We start from the raw sequence: 14,244 nt of genomic DNA, 5'->3' as shown, positions 1-14,244 counted from the left end.
GAATTGCTTTTTTTTTTTTTTTTTTTTTTTTGACAGAGTCTCGCTCTGTCGCCCAGGCTGGAGTGCAGTGGCACGATCTCTGCTCGCTGCAAGCTCCGCCTCCCAAGTTCACGTCATTCTCCTGCCTCAGCCTCCCAAGTAGTTGGGACTACAGGCACCTGCCATCACGCCCGGCTAATTTTTGTATTTTTGTATTTTCAGTATTTCTAGTAGAGATGGGATTTCACCGTGTTAGCCAGGATGGTCTCGATCTCCTGACCTTGTGATCCACCCACTGTGGCCTCCCAAAGTGCTGGGATTACAGGCATAAGCCACTGTGCCCGGCTTAGAATTGCTTTTCTATCAGAAAATAGAATTGGTTTCTGATAAGAAAATTCATTTGGGTGGATTTTAATTTTACAGCTGAATGTTATTTAATGGCAGAAAATTTGGGTATCTAATTTTACTATTTTTAAATCAGCCTTTTATTATTTACATGACATTAACAATGTTTAAAACAAAAGCAAAGAAATATACATCAAGACTGTATAGTACATATCTTTGGCTCCCAAATTCTACTTCCACTACCTTAAGGAAATGATTGGATAAAAGCACAAAAATAAATGTGCAACATATGTGTCACAGTATTGTTTAAATCAACCAAAAACTGTACATTATGTAAATGTATCCATTAGTAAGGGATATAAAAATTGCGTAAAAAAAAGTAAGTTCCAAAATAGCAAACATAATTTAATTCCACTTTCGTTAAAGAATGTACATAAATATAGAAAACACCATTAATGGTGGTTAAAGGGAGTAAGGACTTGCAATATATACTTTCTTCTTTATACTTTTATTTCCTAAACTTTTGGCAATAAGTGTGAGTTACTCTTCTAAACAAACAATTAAAACCAACAAAACACATGAACCTAGTCTATGAATAGCAACATTCCAATTAGAAAATAATAAATTTTATGAATTACCTAATCAGGACTGTTTGTTATGGATGGAAAATTTCCACCAAAACTGCAGAACCAGAAAGGCAACACTACTATTTAAAACACTAAAAGGTGGTGATGGAGAAGTAAAATCTGCTCTATGCGTTATACCTTGATGATTGACAAGAAAGAATATAAATTTATTATTCAGGTGTACTCAATAAGTCAAGAACTATACTATCCACTGATTTTTGATTCAGTGAATGATCTCAGTAGATACTCCACTTAAGCATTAAATCAGTTTCACTTAGAAATTATTAAATAGGAATGAAGCCTACTGAGTAATTTACAGCCTATGTGTAACATTTTTCTTAATAACATACGTAGGTTTTAGCTGTATCAGTCCCATCCTAGTACTTGTATACACATAAACAGCAACCAGAGCTGTGCCTTTCTCATTTGAATAGTCCTTTTTTTCCTTAGTCCTCTCTCAAACTCCTTAAATTTGAATCATTTCTATCTTCTTTACCAAATATAATTCTTAACACTTTCCCCCCATTTATTGTTTTTGGTCATGTTCTACTAGAAGTCAAATATGACATGGTGCTAGAGCTCCAGTACAAATAATTCCAGTCTCTGGGATATTCTAACATACCTTTAGCCATATAAAATATATAAATACGTGTTAATCATTTTTCTTTTCTTTTTTTCTTTCTGGTTTTTTTTTTTTTTTTTGAGACAGTTTCACTCTTGTTGCCTGGGCTAGAGTGCAATGGTGCGATCTTGGCTCACTGTAACCTCCGCCTCCCGGGTTCAAAGTGATTCTCCTGTCTCAGCCTCCCGAGTAGCTGGGATTACAGGCATGCACCACCACACCTGACTAATTTTGTATTTTTAGTAGAGACAGGTTTTCTCCATGTTGGTCAGGCTGGTCTCAAACTCCCGACCTCAGGTGATTTGCCAACCGTGGCCTCCCAAAGTGCTGGGATTATAGGCGTGAGCCACTATGCTTGGCCGTTAATCATTTTTCTAGGTTAGTTTTCCATTTTTTCATTTAAGTTTCTGGTTGTGGTTTAAAAATATTCAGTGTGTGAAACTTAAATTAGAAACCATGTAAAGATTTAACAGTAATATGTAGAATGGCTGTAACGTACTCTTTCCACTGGCTGCAATCAAAGTATATACTAGCAGGTAGAGAGAGTTTTGAAGGAAGGAAGAAGAGGTCCTAGTGGTTACTAATATGATAATAACTAATATAAGAGTGTAAGCTGCTAATATTGGAAGGAATTAAATAAGGTGCAAAATTAAAAGAATTGTTTTTTTTTTTTTTTTTTTTTTTTGAGACAGGGTTTTACTCTGTTGCCCAGGCTGGAGTGCAGTGGCACCACCATGGCTCACTGCAGCCTTGACCTCCAAGGCTCAAGCAATCTTCCCACCTCAGCCTCCAGAGTAGCTGGAACTACAGGTGCACACTACCATGACTGGCTAATTTTTATTTTTTTGTAGAGATGAGGGTCTCACTATGTTGCCAGGGCTGGGCTCTAACTCCTGGGTTCAAGAAATTTCCCCATCTTGGCCTCCCAAAGTGCTGGGATTATAGGCATGAACCACCATGTCCAGAGATGAAAAATATTCTAATAGTCAAAGATATCCAAAAAAGAATTTGGCTGACTTGTGAAACAGATCAATATCAAGAGATGTTTCAATATTCTTGCATAGGTCAAATAACTAGGTAACTTTCAGTCACAATACATTCCAACTCTAAAACACAGAGTGGGTAGGAACATGAAAATAGATGATAAAGATTAGTTTGAGTAAAATAACATGGTTCTGTTACATCTCTGCCTACCTGTCCTCCATCTTTTCTTCCTCTTCCCTACCAATAAGTGTACCTGTTTCCTCTAGGCTAAGTGTTACACACCTTTCTAATACTTCATGCTGTCTTCTTACAATAATCTCTTTCAAGAGCTTTCACCAACAAATTCCTGCATGATTCCCAAATCTTTCTACCATTCCTGCTTCCTATCAATAACTCTAGTCTTATTTCTAACTGTTTAGCTTGTCCACGTTAATAGCTACTGAATAATCGCAAGCATCAACAATTCACTGTGCCAGATTCTTCATATCTATATTACATTCTTTTTCTTTATATTTTCATTCTTACAAAAGCCTAATGAGGTAAACTATTAAACCCAATTTACGTGTGTAGAAACTGAAGCAAGAAGAGGTTGTTTTCTCGGCCAAGATTACGAAAATAGTAAGCGGTGAAGCAAGAACTTACATTAATGTCTTTTCAATTCTAAAGCACAGTATTTTCCCTTGAATATCCACTGGTAGCTCACATGAATACAAGACTTTAAAAATCAAACTCATTATCTCTTTACTTTCATTCACCAGAAAAAACAAACAAACACACAAACCCGAACAAACCAAAAAACTCCCTGTCGTACTCTAAAGTTGGGAGTTTGGAGTCACCTGTGACTTCTCTCCTCTTTTAAATCTATTTTGTGTCCTAACAAATAGATCCTAGCAACTAATGTCTGTTCTCACTGCCTTAGTTTTGGCTTGGATACCTACTGCTAGACTTAAACCAGAATCTTAACCTGTCTTTCTGCTTCTAGTCTTTTGCAGCTCCAAAATACTGCTACAGTGTAAAAGTTTTCTGCTTCAAAACCTTTAATAGCTCTCCAAAGGCCCAACTAAGGAACAAATAACCAATACTCAAACAGGTCCTTTGTCAGTATGGTTGATTATAGCTTTTTCAGATTACTTTTCTTCAATGTGGTTCTCAAACTTTAGCATGTGTTACAATCCTTGAAGCCTTGTTAAAAGAATGCTGAGTTTTAACCCCCAGGGTTTTTGATCCAGTAGTTCTGGAGTCGGGCCTGAGAATTCCTCCCCCCACCCTTTATTTCCTAATACAAGTTTCCAAGTGAGGCTGATATTACTGGCCTAAAGAACCACAATTTGAGAAACTCTGTAATAGATTATGAGCTCCTTGAAGGCAGTGACTTGCCCATGTCTAGATCAGTTTAGGTGTTTCACATGTTTTTGAGACTAGATATAACTCATAAGTATTTATTGTGTGTCTTCCATAGTATGAATACAACGGTGAATGCAGCACAGCCTGTGCCTCGTTAAGGAGCAATAAACAGTTACAATGCAGTAAGATAAGTACCTCAATAGGGTGAATACAGGGTGCAATAGGAGCCCCCAACAGGGGCGCCTAACCCACCCTTGAGGGTCTAATGGAGGTTTCCAGTGAGTTTAAGCCAAATTCTTTGGGAGTTGGACAGGTGAAAAAGATGTGGCGGTTGAGGGGGTAAACAAGGCTCTGAGGCAAAGTATCACTGGTTTGAGCAACTTTCAGTAGTTCAGTACACATACATGACAGAACAAGGGAAGGAGTAATGAGGCAGGAGAAACACACAGAGTTCAGATGAGTATGAGAGGCTTTTAGAAAGTTGATAATTAAATGAGTTAGTTGAGTAATGAATATACATTTCCTTCAAACATTGTGCTTTTCTCTTTTGCTGTATCTTTGCAAAAGCACTCTTCCCTCTCCTTGTAATTTTTCTCTCACTTATAAAATCTTACCTATCCATAAAGATTGATCTTACATGCAGTACCCATTATAAAGCCTCTTCTTAAAGGTGACATCATATTTTCCTCATGTGAATCTCACAGCATACTGCATAACTTGACTAGTGAGCTGATATGGTGACACGATGATGTAAATGTTTCAGAGACAATAAAGGGCCTTGAAACTCGAAAGGAGGGTTTAGTTTTGTACATAAAACCAAGATGTAGTATTAAAATATTCTTTAAATGTAATATACTTAAAATTTGTCACATAAAAGATTAAACGACCTCTCATCCAAAAAAGTAAAACACTTGATACTAAAGCTGTAACAGACATTCTGTACCCCAAATTTTCAAATAAACTTTCTCCTTATAAATGAACCTTTGAAAAAATATTTCTATCTTGAATACTCCAGACCTAAAGTCATAGCGATGTGATTAAGACAAGGAAAGGAACAGTGGGTATAGATCCTATTTGTCCTAGAAAAAGTTTACTTTATCATACACATCATATAAACACTGTTATGAAGGTGTTTTTTCAGAAAAATATTTTGTAGTGCTTTCTCAATATTGTAATAGATTAATTCATTCACATTAATTTCATGGGCTAAAATGAATCTTTATAAAACCACCATATGCATTTTTACACAAAATGTCTTATTATTAGCTATAATGTTTTTCACATACACTGAACTACTATTATCTTCCTCATTATCCAAGGTAGCAGAAGTCAGTGTCTACAAGCAACAGCAAGTCATATAGCTTACTCATTTATATATAATCCCCAACATGTACATTAAAATGTATTTTATACACAACACAAACAGGATTAAAATTTCCCAAGAAGGTCATTAAGGAATCCCAAGTGCTAAAAGCCAGAGGTTCTGCTTTCTTGTGGATGGGGCTTGTAATTGTTTTGATCAGGCTGAAGCAGACAGCAGGTGTTCCTTTGTGAAGGACAACATAAGTGGGCAGGTCCTGGAAAATTGGTTGCCTGGATTAGGTGCACAAGAGGCTTTGGGGTTGGTGCTGAAGAGATGATAGGCTTCTTTTTCCCTCAGTACACAGAGGGAAGAAGTTGTCTCTGACCCCTTTAGAACTTGCCCTGGTCTGCTTTCCAAATAACAGCTGGTGAATTATTTGACTAACATATGAAAAGATAATTTCTACTCTATGGTCCCAAGTAGCCAGATACAAATAAACATAAAGGTAAGAATTTAAGCCTATCAACCCAGATCTTCTTTACCTTTTTCAGGGCTATATTTGGAGCTGCAAGAGAGCATCTTTATACCCACAGGCAGGAAGATAGAACATTTCTTAAAATATTTTCAAAGTTATTACCCTACACAAGACAAAGAAACAGATTCATTATCAACATTTACACACACTCCTGTGTTTACACACACTCTTACTCACAGGTTGTAATGTATAAACGATACTTTTTCCCAAACGAAGTTTTAGAGACTAGAAGTATGCCTGTATGAATGTCTGATGAGTCATGCTACACCCAAATATCCTCCTGCTCTTTTTAAGAGCACTGAAGAGACTTAATTCAATACACAAGCCATCATGCTGCCGCTAATGACACTCTCTGTCTTTGCCTATTTTTTTGGTGCTGACATATTTATTATAATGTTCTGTTTCCTTGTGTTACTAAAAAGATACTGAAGTATCTAATAAATTAAACATTTTATACCAATGACTACCTCTTTCTTTGGGAAAACAATCTATGTGAAGGAAATAGCATACTGTTATAAACACTTCAGAAATAATGAATTTTGATATACAATGCCTTTCAAAGATCCTAACACTATTAAATAATGAGTACCAATCTACAAAATCCACCTTCACCTAATTTTTTCCCACAAAATATTAATAAAAAAGTCTTACAATATTAAAGTCTACTACATTTGAAGATATCTTAATTTTGTTCTTTCACAGTCATTCATTCACTGAACAGAAATAAAGAATTAGTCATGGTTCAGGTACAAAGGAATATAAGCTAATGTGTATGCAGTGGTTAAGGAACTATGCAAATAAGTGATTTTTAACCCTAGCTTAGAGTAACTTAAATAGGTAACTCAGAGTATTCAGAAATGCCCCAAGGTTTACCTATTTTAAATAAAACTTTAGTGTTGATATTTTTATAAACATGATTCAAAGACAGTCTTGGGAGAAGATAAAAGGAACAAACATTTGAAAAGAAGAAATATGGGAAAGATTTTATTTTCATTAGAGAAAAAAAGCCCACAATTTAATGTCTTTATTCATTGACTCATTCTTCATCTCACATCCTCCTGAACTTTAAATGGCACTTACCCAGTGAAATAAGAGTATGTCAAGGCATTTGGTTTTTTAACGTGACTTAATTTCAACGTAAAACTTAGACCATGTTGAGCTGCTCACAATCTGAATTTACATATATCTTTTTAATACTTAATATTTTCATGTGAATTTCACAGTTATGAATATGTGTGCATATATAATGTGTGTATATAACTATATAGTATTTAAAAAGAAAGCACTAACAGAGAACATAATTTCTCACAGATAAAGATGGACAGGGAGTCCAAGACAGAGAGCCAACTCAAACACTACAAGAAGCTAGCACTTTTTTCTCCCCTGGAATCTTTTTCCCCCACATTCAAGAAGTTCTGAGAGCTAAATCAGAATTTCTTGATTGACTCATAATTAAGTTCATGGGAGAAAGAAAATAGTGATAATAATTTTTCATGTAAGTTTTATGAATCACCCACATAGTTTTACCAAAGGTGGTGACTTTCCATACCCTGTTACTTGCACTATCTCCTGTAACCTATCACTTATATTAACTGCGGACTTTGTATAGTTGGTGTCTTGACTTTTGTGACAAGCTGATTCCAAAGCTGTGGGTATAGTTCAGCACTTTGAACATACAGCTCACTTTCCCTTCTCCCCTTCCAATATGGCATTTGGTAATGTTGTAGTCTTTCAAAGTTAAAGGTTTATTTTGGAGGTTTCATGGTTTTCATTCATATACGCTACAGAAAACTAAAAGCCAATTTTGCTTTTATTTCAGCATCATTCATAATGTCCTTTTACTTCATCAAAACATAAAACTGAATGGGTCTGAAAGCTTTTGCTAAAGAGAGAAAAGGAGGAAGACAATCACATTGTAGTGAAAGGTAAAGCTGTAATGTAAATCTCTGATCATACTGTAGAACCTCAGTCCCCAAAAGAGCAGTAACATATTTTAAAATAACCATAATAATACAGGTTTTTCTCTTTTTGAGACAGGGTCTCACTCTGTTGTCCAGGCTGGAGTGCAGTGGAACCATCATAGCCCTCTGCAACCTTGAACTTCTGGGCTCAAGTGATCTTCCTGCCTCAGCCTCCTGAGTAGTTTGAACTACAAACACATGCTGCGACACCTGGCTAATTTTTAAAATTTTTCTGTATAGACATGGTCTCGCTATGTTGCCCAGGCTGGTCTTGAACTTCTAGCCTCAAGCAATCCCCCTCCACCCTGGCCTCCCAAAGTGCTGGAATTACAGGCATGAGCCACCGCCCTCAGCCACCATACAGGCCTTTAACTAATTTTTTAATGAAGATATTTGCATGGGTTATTAAGTTATTAAATTTTAGCCATTCCTTCCTATATTTCATTTCTGTTCTTCTTACAAAGATGCTGGAAAAATATGTATTTTGAAATAAAAAGAAAAGACTCCCAGTCACCAAAGCCAAAGAGTAAAATGAAGCATCCTTATCTAAAATGTTAAAGCTCCCATTTATAAGAATTTTGGGGAAAATCTATACTTATAAAAAATTCATGCTTAAATTTAATTCAGGAACCTAAATGACAAAATTAAAAAGCAACTCAAACCCTAGTATTTAAAAAGTAATATGTTTAAAAATGTACAACTTTGCTATAAATGATTTTAACAATGTCATTTACTAGCAGACATGTAACAAAAATATGCTTATTTGAAAATTTAGCAAATACTGCAATATATGTATATATTTATCAAAACACAAAACTAAAGCACATATATGTGTACATATATATATATATATATAGCTAAAAGTATCATTCTAAATCTTTATTAATAGAAATCTTGGTAAAAAAAAAAACTTCTGTAATGGCCATATTTTCACTGTGGAAGTTACCTTTAGAAATCACTTTACCAAAATTCCAGCAACTCAGACAAAAAAAGGGAACTCAATGTCAGCTCCAAATGAGACCGCAGTGAACTCCAAATACCATTTTTCCAACTTTTAAAAATCCTTTATTGTCCACTATTAGGATAATAAGATGCAGAAGGGACAGTGCGAGAGGAAATGTAAAAGTGGCTGTATTACCTACAATTTGAGCTACCATGCCAATCAGAATATTAATTTAGTGGATGAAACCTATCTTTGAGTCCTAGGGCTAAATAAACTAAAAAGAACTTAAGATTAATGCCATTATCTATTGAATTTCCTATTATATGGTGGTTCTACAGTGTTTCCCTTTCATGTGATGATTTTTTTATCGGGCAGTTAAATGTTATCTACTGATTGCCTACTCCTATTATGAAAAGGAAGTGGATTGGGCAATTGTGACTGGCAGACTCTTGCTTTTCTGAGAGATTACAAAAAAAAAAAAAAAAAAAACGCGTGGGTTGGGGGGACTGAGGATGATGCTGATTTGCAAATGAGCCATATACTTAATAAGTTAATAAGCCAGAGTAGGTGAGAACTTCAGCCAATAGATACATTTTAAACATATAAAATAAAGTTATAAGGAAATTAAAAATTCCATGTAAAATAACTAGATCATAGTAACTACATGTTGACACTGAAAGATAAAGTTTAATCATAAAAATGAAACAGTAACCATTTTAAAAAAAGCAACTACTCTTCCTGGTAAAGCTAGTAAGAACTGCACAAATAAGAAAGAAACAAATCAGGATGCACAGATCTGCAGAGAAAATAAATTGGTTAACAGGAAGTAACTATTATTGAGATATCATACAATTTATCTCCTTTATATAAGGACTTAAGATAATAAATTCTAGTTTGATGACAGAAACATGAAATATTATACTGGATGATAAAGTAATAAATTGATTTCTCTGTACAAAATAAAAATACAGTTTATATCAACATGTATCACTTCAAAACCAGTTTCCACACATTCTCATCAAATCCATAATGTTCAATGTGAAATAAAAGTAAAACAATCTATGAAGCTCTCATAAACTATCTACTATATATGGAGAATCTGAAATAAAATATTATTATGAGAAACTGAAATCACTGATGCATTGTTTCCTTAATTTTTGGTAAATGTCTCTTCATAATTTTTCCCCCTTCCAAAAGATAATGATTCACTTGTTCTATTTTAGAATACCGATTTCATAGAATTCTAACACAGTTATTTTAGGCTATTATAAGAACCCATTATTTATTAGGCAATATGTTAAACACCATGCTAACATAATTAATCTCTGTAGTCCATAAACATGTGTGTTTACAGGAATAAGATGTGGGGTACACCAGAAACACTGCCCCTTGTGGTCTCAGTTTTCAATATCTTAGGTGTATGGAATTATATGATAAATACTTTCTCCTCTGAGAAAGCAGAACAGAATAGGCAAGAATAAATAAAACTTAATGAGATGAAGAGTGGAGGAGAAATAGTCCAGTGAGAAGAGATGAGAATGATAAAGAAAAAAAAATGGAATTAGAAGAAAATCAAAAAAATAAAGACGACAATTTAGCAAATTAAAAAGAGAAAGAAAGTACATCTGCTGTTAGACAACATCATGGTATTGATTCCACTCAATGAGTCATTCATTTCTGCTGAAGTCCATGGAAGGAGGTAAACTGAGATGGAGGGAAAAGGAGAGATGAACATTAAGGGGTTACCACACTCTCCATTCATTCTGATTATGTTGGCTTCTCCTTTGAACAATATTCTCCTGTTGTTCTGGGGTTGAAGGAACAAGAGAGTGAGGACAGAGTCCAAAATGAGAGACAAGAGTGAGAGTAAGGGAGACACATAAATGAAGTTAGATGAAGTTTTGAGATAGTCCTTCAATCTGTTCCCTCCTCCCACACTCTCTGCCATCCCTAGCCTTGCTCAACCACGTTTATCATTTTGGAGGTAGCAAAAACCACTAGCTTATAGTACTTATCTTCCATCTCTCACTAATCAATGTAGAATATCCTATTTGCTGCAGTCTATCTTCTTCTTGACTATCCCAACCTGGTTATTTTCCATTCCAGTATCCTTTATAGCCTCATCTATTGAACCATTTCTTGCCATAATGTAGTCGTCAGGTTCCAGAATACCTTTCAAAATAACAGTGAATATGTTTTAATATTTATACAAAATAAAAGGAAAAATTTCCAAATGTTATTAATAGATTCAACCATCATATATGCCACTCTTTTCAAGTGATATTACTAAGAGACTGTTTTTAGTATGGATAGAATCTTTAGAACCCTTGCACACCAAAAACAGTATTAACATGAAATTGAACAGATTATAAATATTCCCCAATATTTTTAATAACTATAAGTAGTCTCATCAGCTAAAAAAAAAATGTGTTAAAAGTGCATCATGAGGGCAGAGTTGCTGCATCAAACTATGCCGAGGTATCTCCCAGAGAGAGGGATGTAGTGGCAGATGAAGTGGAAAAAATCTTGGGAGATTCCAGCAGCCTTTGAGGAGTTGGATCTTCAATGGTGGGGAAGACATGTAATAAGACTCAGTCTGCTTTGCTTGGATGTTCATGATTTTTTCTTCTTCCTATCTGGCAGCCACAGTTTCTCAGCCATAGAAGTATGTTGGTTTGAAAAACTTAAAAGCCACTTATAATAAAGAATATAGCAACATGAAAAAGGACATAAAACTTCCAGTTTCATTTCAAATAAGAAAATACTTTTAAAAAAGGAGCAAACTAGAAACATAGACATCTAATTAGACATCTTAAAGATATACCATACTAGCAATGTAAAAAAATAGTATTTGAATTCATCTGATTTACTCAACTTTCTCAGACTCTTAGGGAAATATTTAAAATAATTCTTGTATTTATCTCAAGTAAAGAAAAATATCAGATTTTATATTTTACATTACTACCTATAGTCATAGGAAATTTTAGAATTACAGAAAAATACTAACTGGGTTAGTATCATCCAAAATTATAAGATTTAACATTGTTCTTTTCATTAATGAGTCTAAATTGGTATGGAACAATACTGGCAATCTCACTATTCTAGTCAATTAGAATGGATTAGATAATTAATATTAATTATATATTTCAAATTTATTAGGCCATACTTTAATGTAACTATTATATCATAACCAAACCCTATGTTAATGAATGTAGGGAGAGAAGGGATAATTGCAGACTATAATTTATACTTGTTTCAATTAAGAGAATTTCCATTTCACCACTTCTGTATATTGTCTAAAAAGAGATTAAATGCATTGTACAGACCACAATACAGGCAACAGCAAGAAAAAGAGAGCAGAGTAGGCTACATTTAGTGAAATGCATCGGTTTTGCCCAAATATGCCTCTACTTGAACACAAAAAACACCTGGCAACTGATCATATTATTAAAAAAGGCTACTTTCATGAAATTGAACATACATACTATCCTGTCTCTATTATATTCCAAAATCAATTTGTTGGCTCTAGCAGCAGTATGCCAAGAAAGAGGATTCGAATTGGTCCAACTGCTGTAGCAGGTAAAAGAGAAGAAAGGAGGCAGGAAAGTTAATTGTTATTGAGCTCCTAATGTGTGCCCGACATTATGATAGGTGTTTTACATATCTTACTTATCTGAGTGAAAGAAGCAGAGTGAGGAAGTGGCAGTAAAGTTAAGTTTCAACCCTATTTCTAATTTCAGTTCAGCTAGCTCGCTAGCCCAGCTATGTAAATTCTCACTTCCTTTCTTCTTCTCTTACCCTTGGCCCCACTTAATCTTTCATTGAATCCTGAGATTTACTTACATGCTTGTTAGGATTCTTCCTCTTTTGTTGGATAGTTATACAATTTTTGAGTGTTGGGAGGGAGTATAATAAAATTGAAGTAAGAATATGGGTCTTAGGGTCAACGAGCTTTGAGTTTTGGGTGAGCTGAATAATTATTCTGAGTCTCAATTTTTATATATACCTTATTTGCAGGATTATTGCATAGACTAAATGAAATAAAATATGTAAAATACTTAACATGATGCTTGGCACACTGTAAGAACACAGTAAGTGTTAGTTATGGTTATTATCATTAGAAAAAGGTAAACAGATCCACAGTTACCATGACTCACTTAAAGCCATAAGTCAATTTCAGAGCAAGAACTGGAACCAAGTTTCCCCAAACATCATTCTATGTAGTTTTCAATATTTTAGAATATTCCTGTGATGTAAAGATGCATTTACACATTCTAGGTGTATTTAAATGTCACCAATCCACATAGATTTTATTAGTTTATTTGTAGACTTTTAAAGGCTTTCATATTCATTTCATAAACACCAGTATCTTTGTTCCACAAACAATATCCTTTAAATAATTTTATTTTTATTAGAGACTAATTTCTATCCTCTTAATGACCATCTGGAAATGCACGCTGCAACTACTGAACAGATGACATGTTTGTTAAGGTCACATTGCAGAAATGGAAGCAGCATGAACATTAGAAGAGGGAAAAGCTACTCGTCTACTGAAGCAGCTGCTTTATCCCACTGCCCAAATCCTCATCCTATGGGACAGGAAACTTCAGTCAGAACAACCACTTTGTACAGTTTCTAGTAATCAGAAAAGAAAGCCATCAAAACTGTCACAGTGTTGAAAGGCTTTGTCTACTACCAACACTCTATTATTCAGTGTCAAAGGTACACCCACGCATTTAATTTTGAAAACGTTTACCAACTTTTGCTTCACTTAGATAATGAACTTACTGAAGAGATATCATGGCTGTAATTATCAGAGTTCAGGAGCCTTTCCAAAATATCACAAACTTCTCAAATTATTCAAAACAAAAATTGAAATGTCATTTGCCTTATGATTAGAATCACTGAGAAAAATCAGGCTTTTCACAAATTTTCTTCCATCACTAGGACATGGAAGAGCAAATTTAGTTAAATTGTGTAATAGGAAATAATTACTCACTCTGATGGGTTAGTGGGCAAGGAATAGAATACTAATAAAAAATCTGCATTTTTTTCAAATGAGAGTTATGATATCAATAATTCTAGATTATTTTAACTTTTTAAGATAACAAATATACTTTATTTGGCAGAGAAAGTGGAAAAAGTGAATCAACTGAGACATACAAAATAGTCCAAAATGAAAAGCATATAATGTTCATTTTCTAAATCTAAGATTAAGAAAAATAACCCTTAAAAATCTAAAATAGGCACAGAATCCCACTATTATAAAAAATGACAGTGGGATTCTGTGCCTATTGTAGATTTTTAAGGGTAGATAACAAAGGGATTTGTGAGGTTCATAGGGCAAGAACATTTTTAAAAACTAAAACTGCTGTCCTCTTTTAGGAAATAAAAAGCTAATTCAGCTATTAAAAATTTAAAAATTTTAAAAGATCTACATTTAAAATACTCCCCCCAAAACCACCAGATACTTTAATGAACTTTGAGTCAATGTTAGATAAATGGATGTATGCTGTTATAAAACATCTACTAGGTAATTCCATAATTTATAAAGTGGAACTTTTAAAAAGTTGTATCAAGAAAAGGTTGAATTTATATACAC

General features: G+C 34.2%; 1 protein-coding gene across 8 annotated transcripts in view; it reads right to left on the bottom strand.

Moving 5' to 3' along the window:
• CNKSR2 (connector enhancer of kinase suppressor of Ras 2) overlaps nt 1-14,244 on the bottom strand; it is a 303,713-nt gene that overhangs the window by 144,729 nt on the left and 144,740 nt on the right. The gene's annotated exons all lie outside the window — the stretch shown is intronic.

This window comes from Rhinopithecus roxellana, chromosome 7, assembly GCF_007565055.1.
Source record: "Rhinopithecus roxellana isolate Shanxi Qingling chromosome 7, ASM756505v1, whole genome shotgun sequence".
Classification (NCBI taxonomy): Eukaryota; Metazoa; Chordata; class Mammalia; order Primates; family Cercopithecidae; genus Rhinopithecus; species Rhinopithecus roxellana.
The sequence above is the reverse complement of the archived record's forward strand: the minus strand, read 5'-3'. Positions and strand labels throughout refer to the sequence as shown.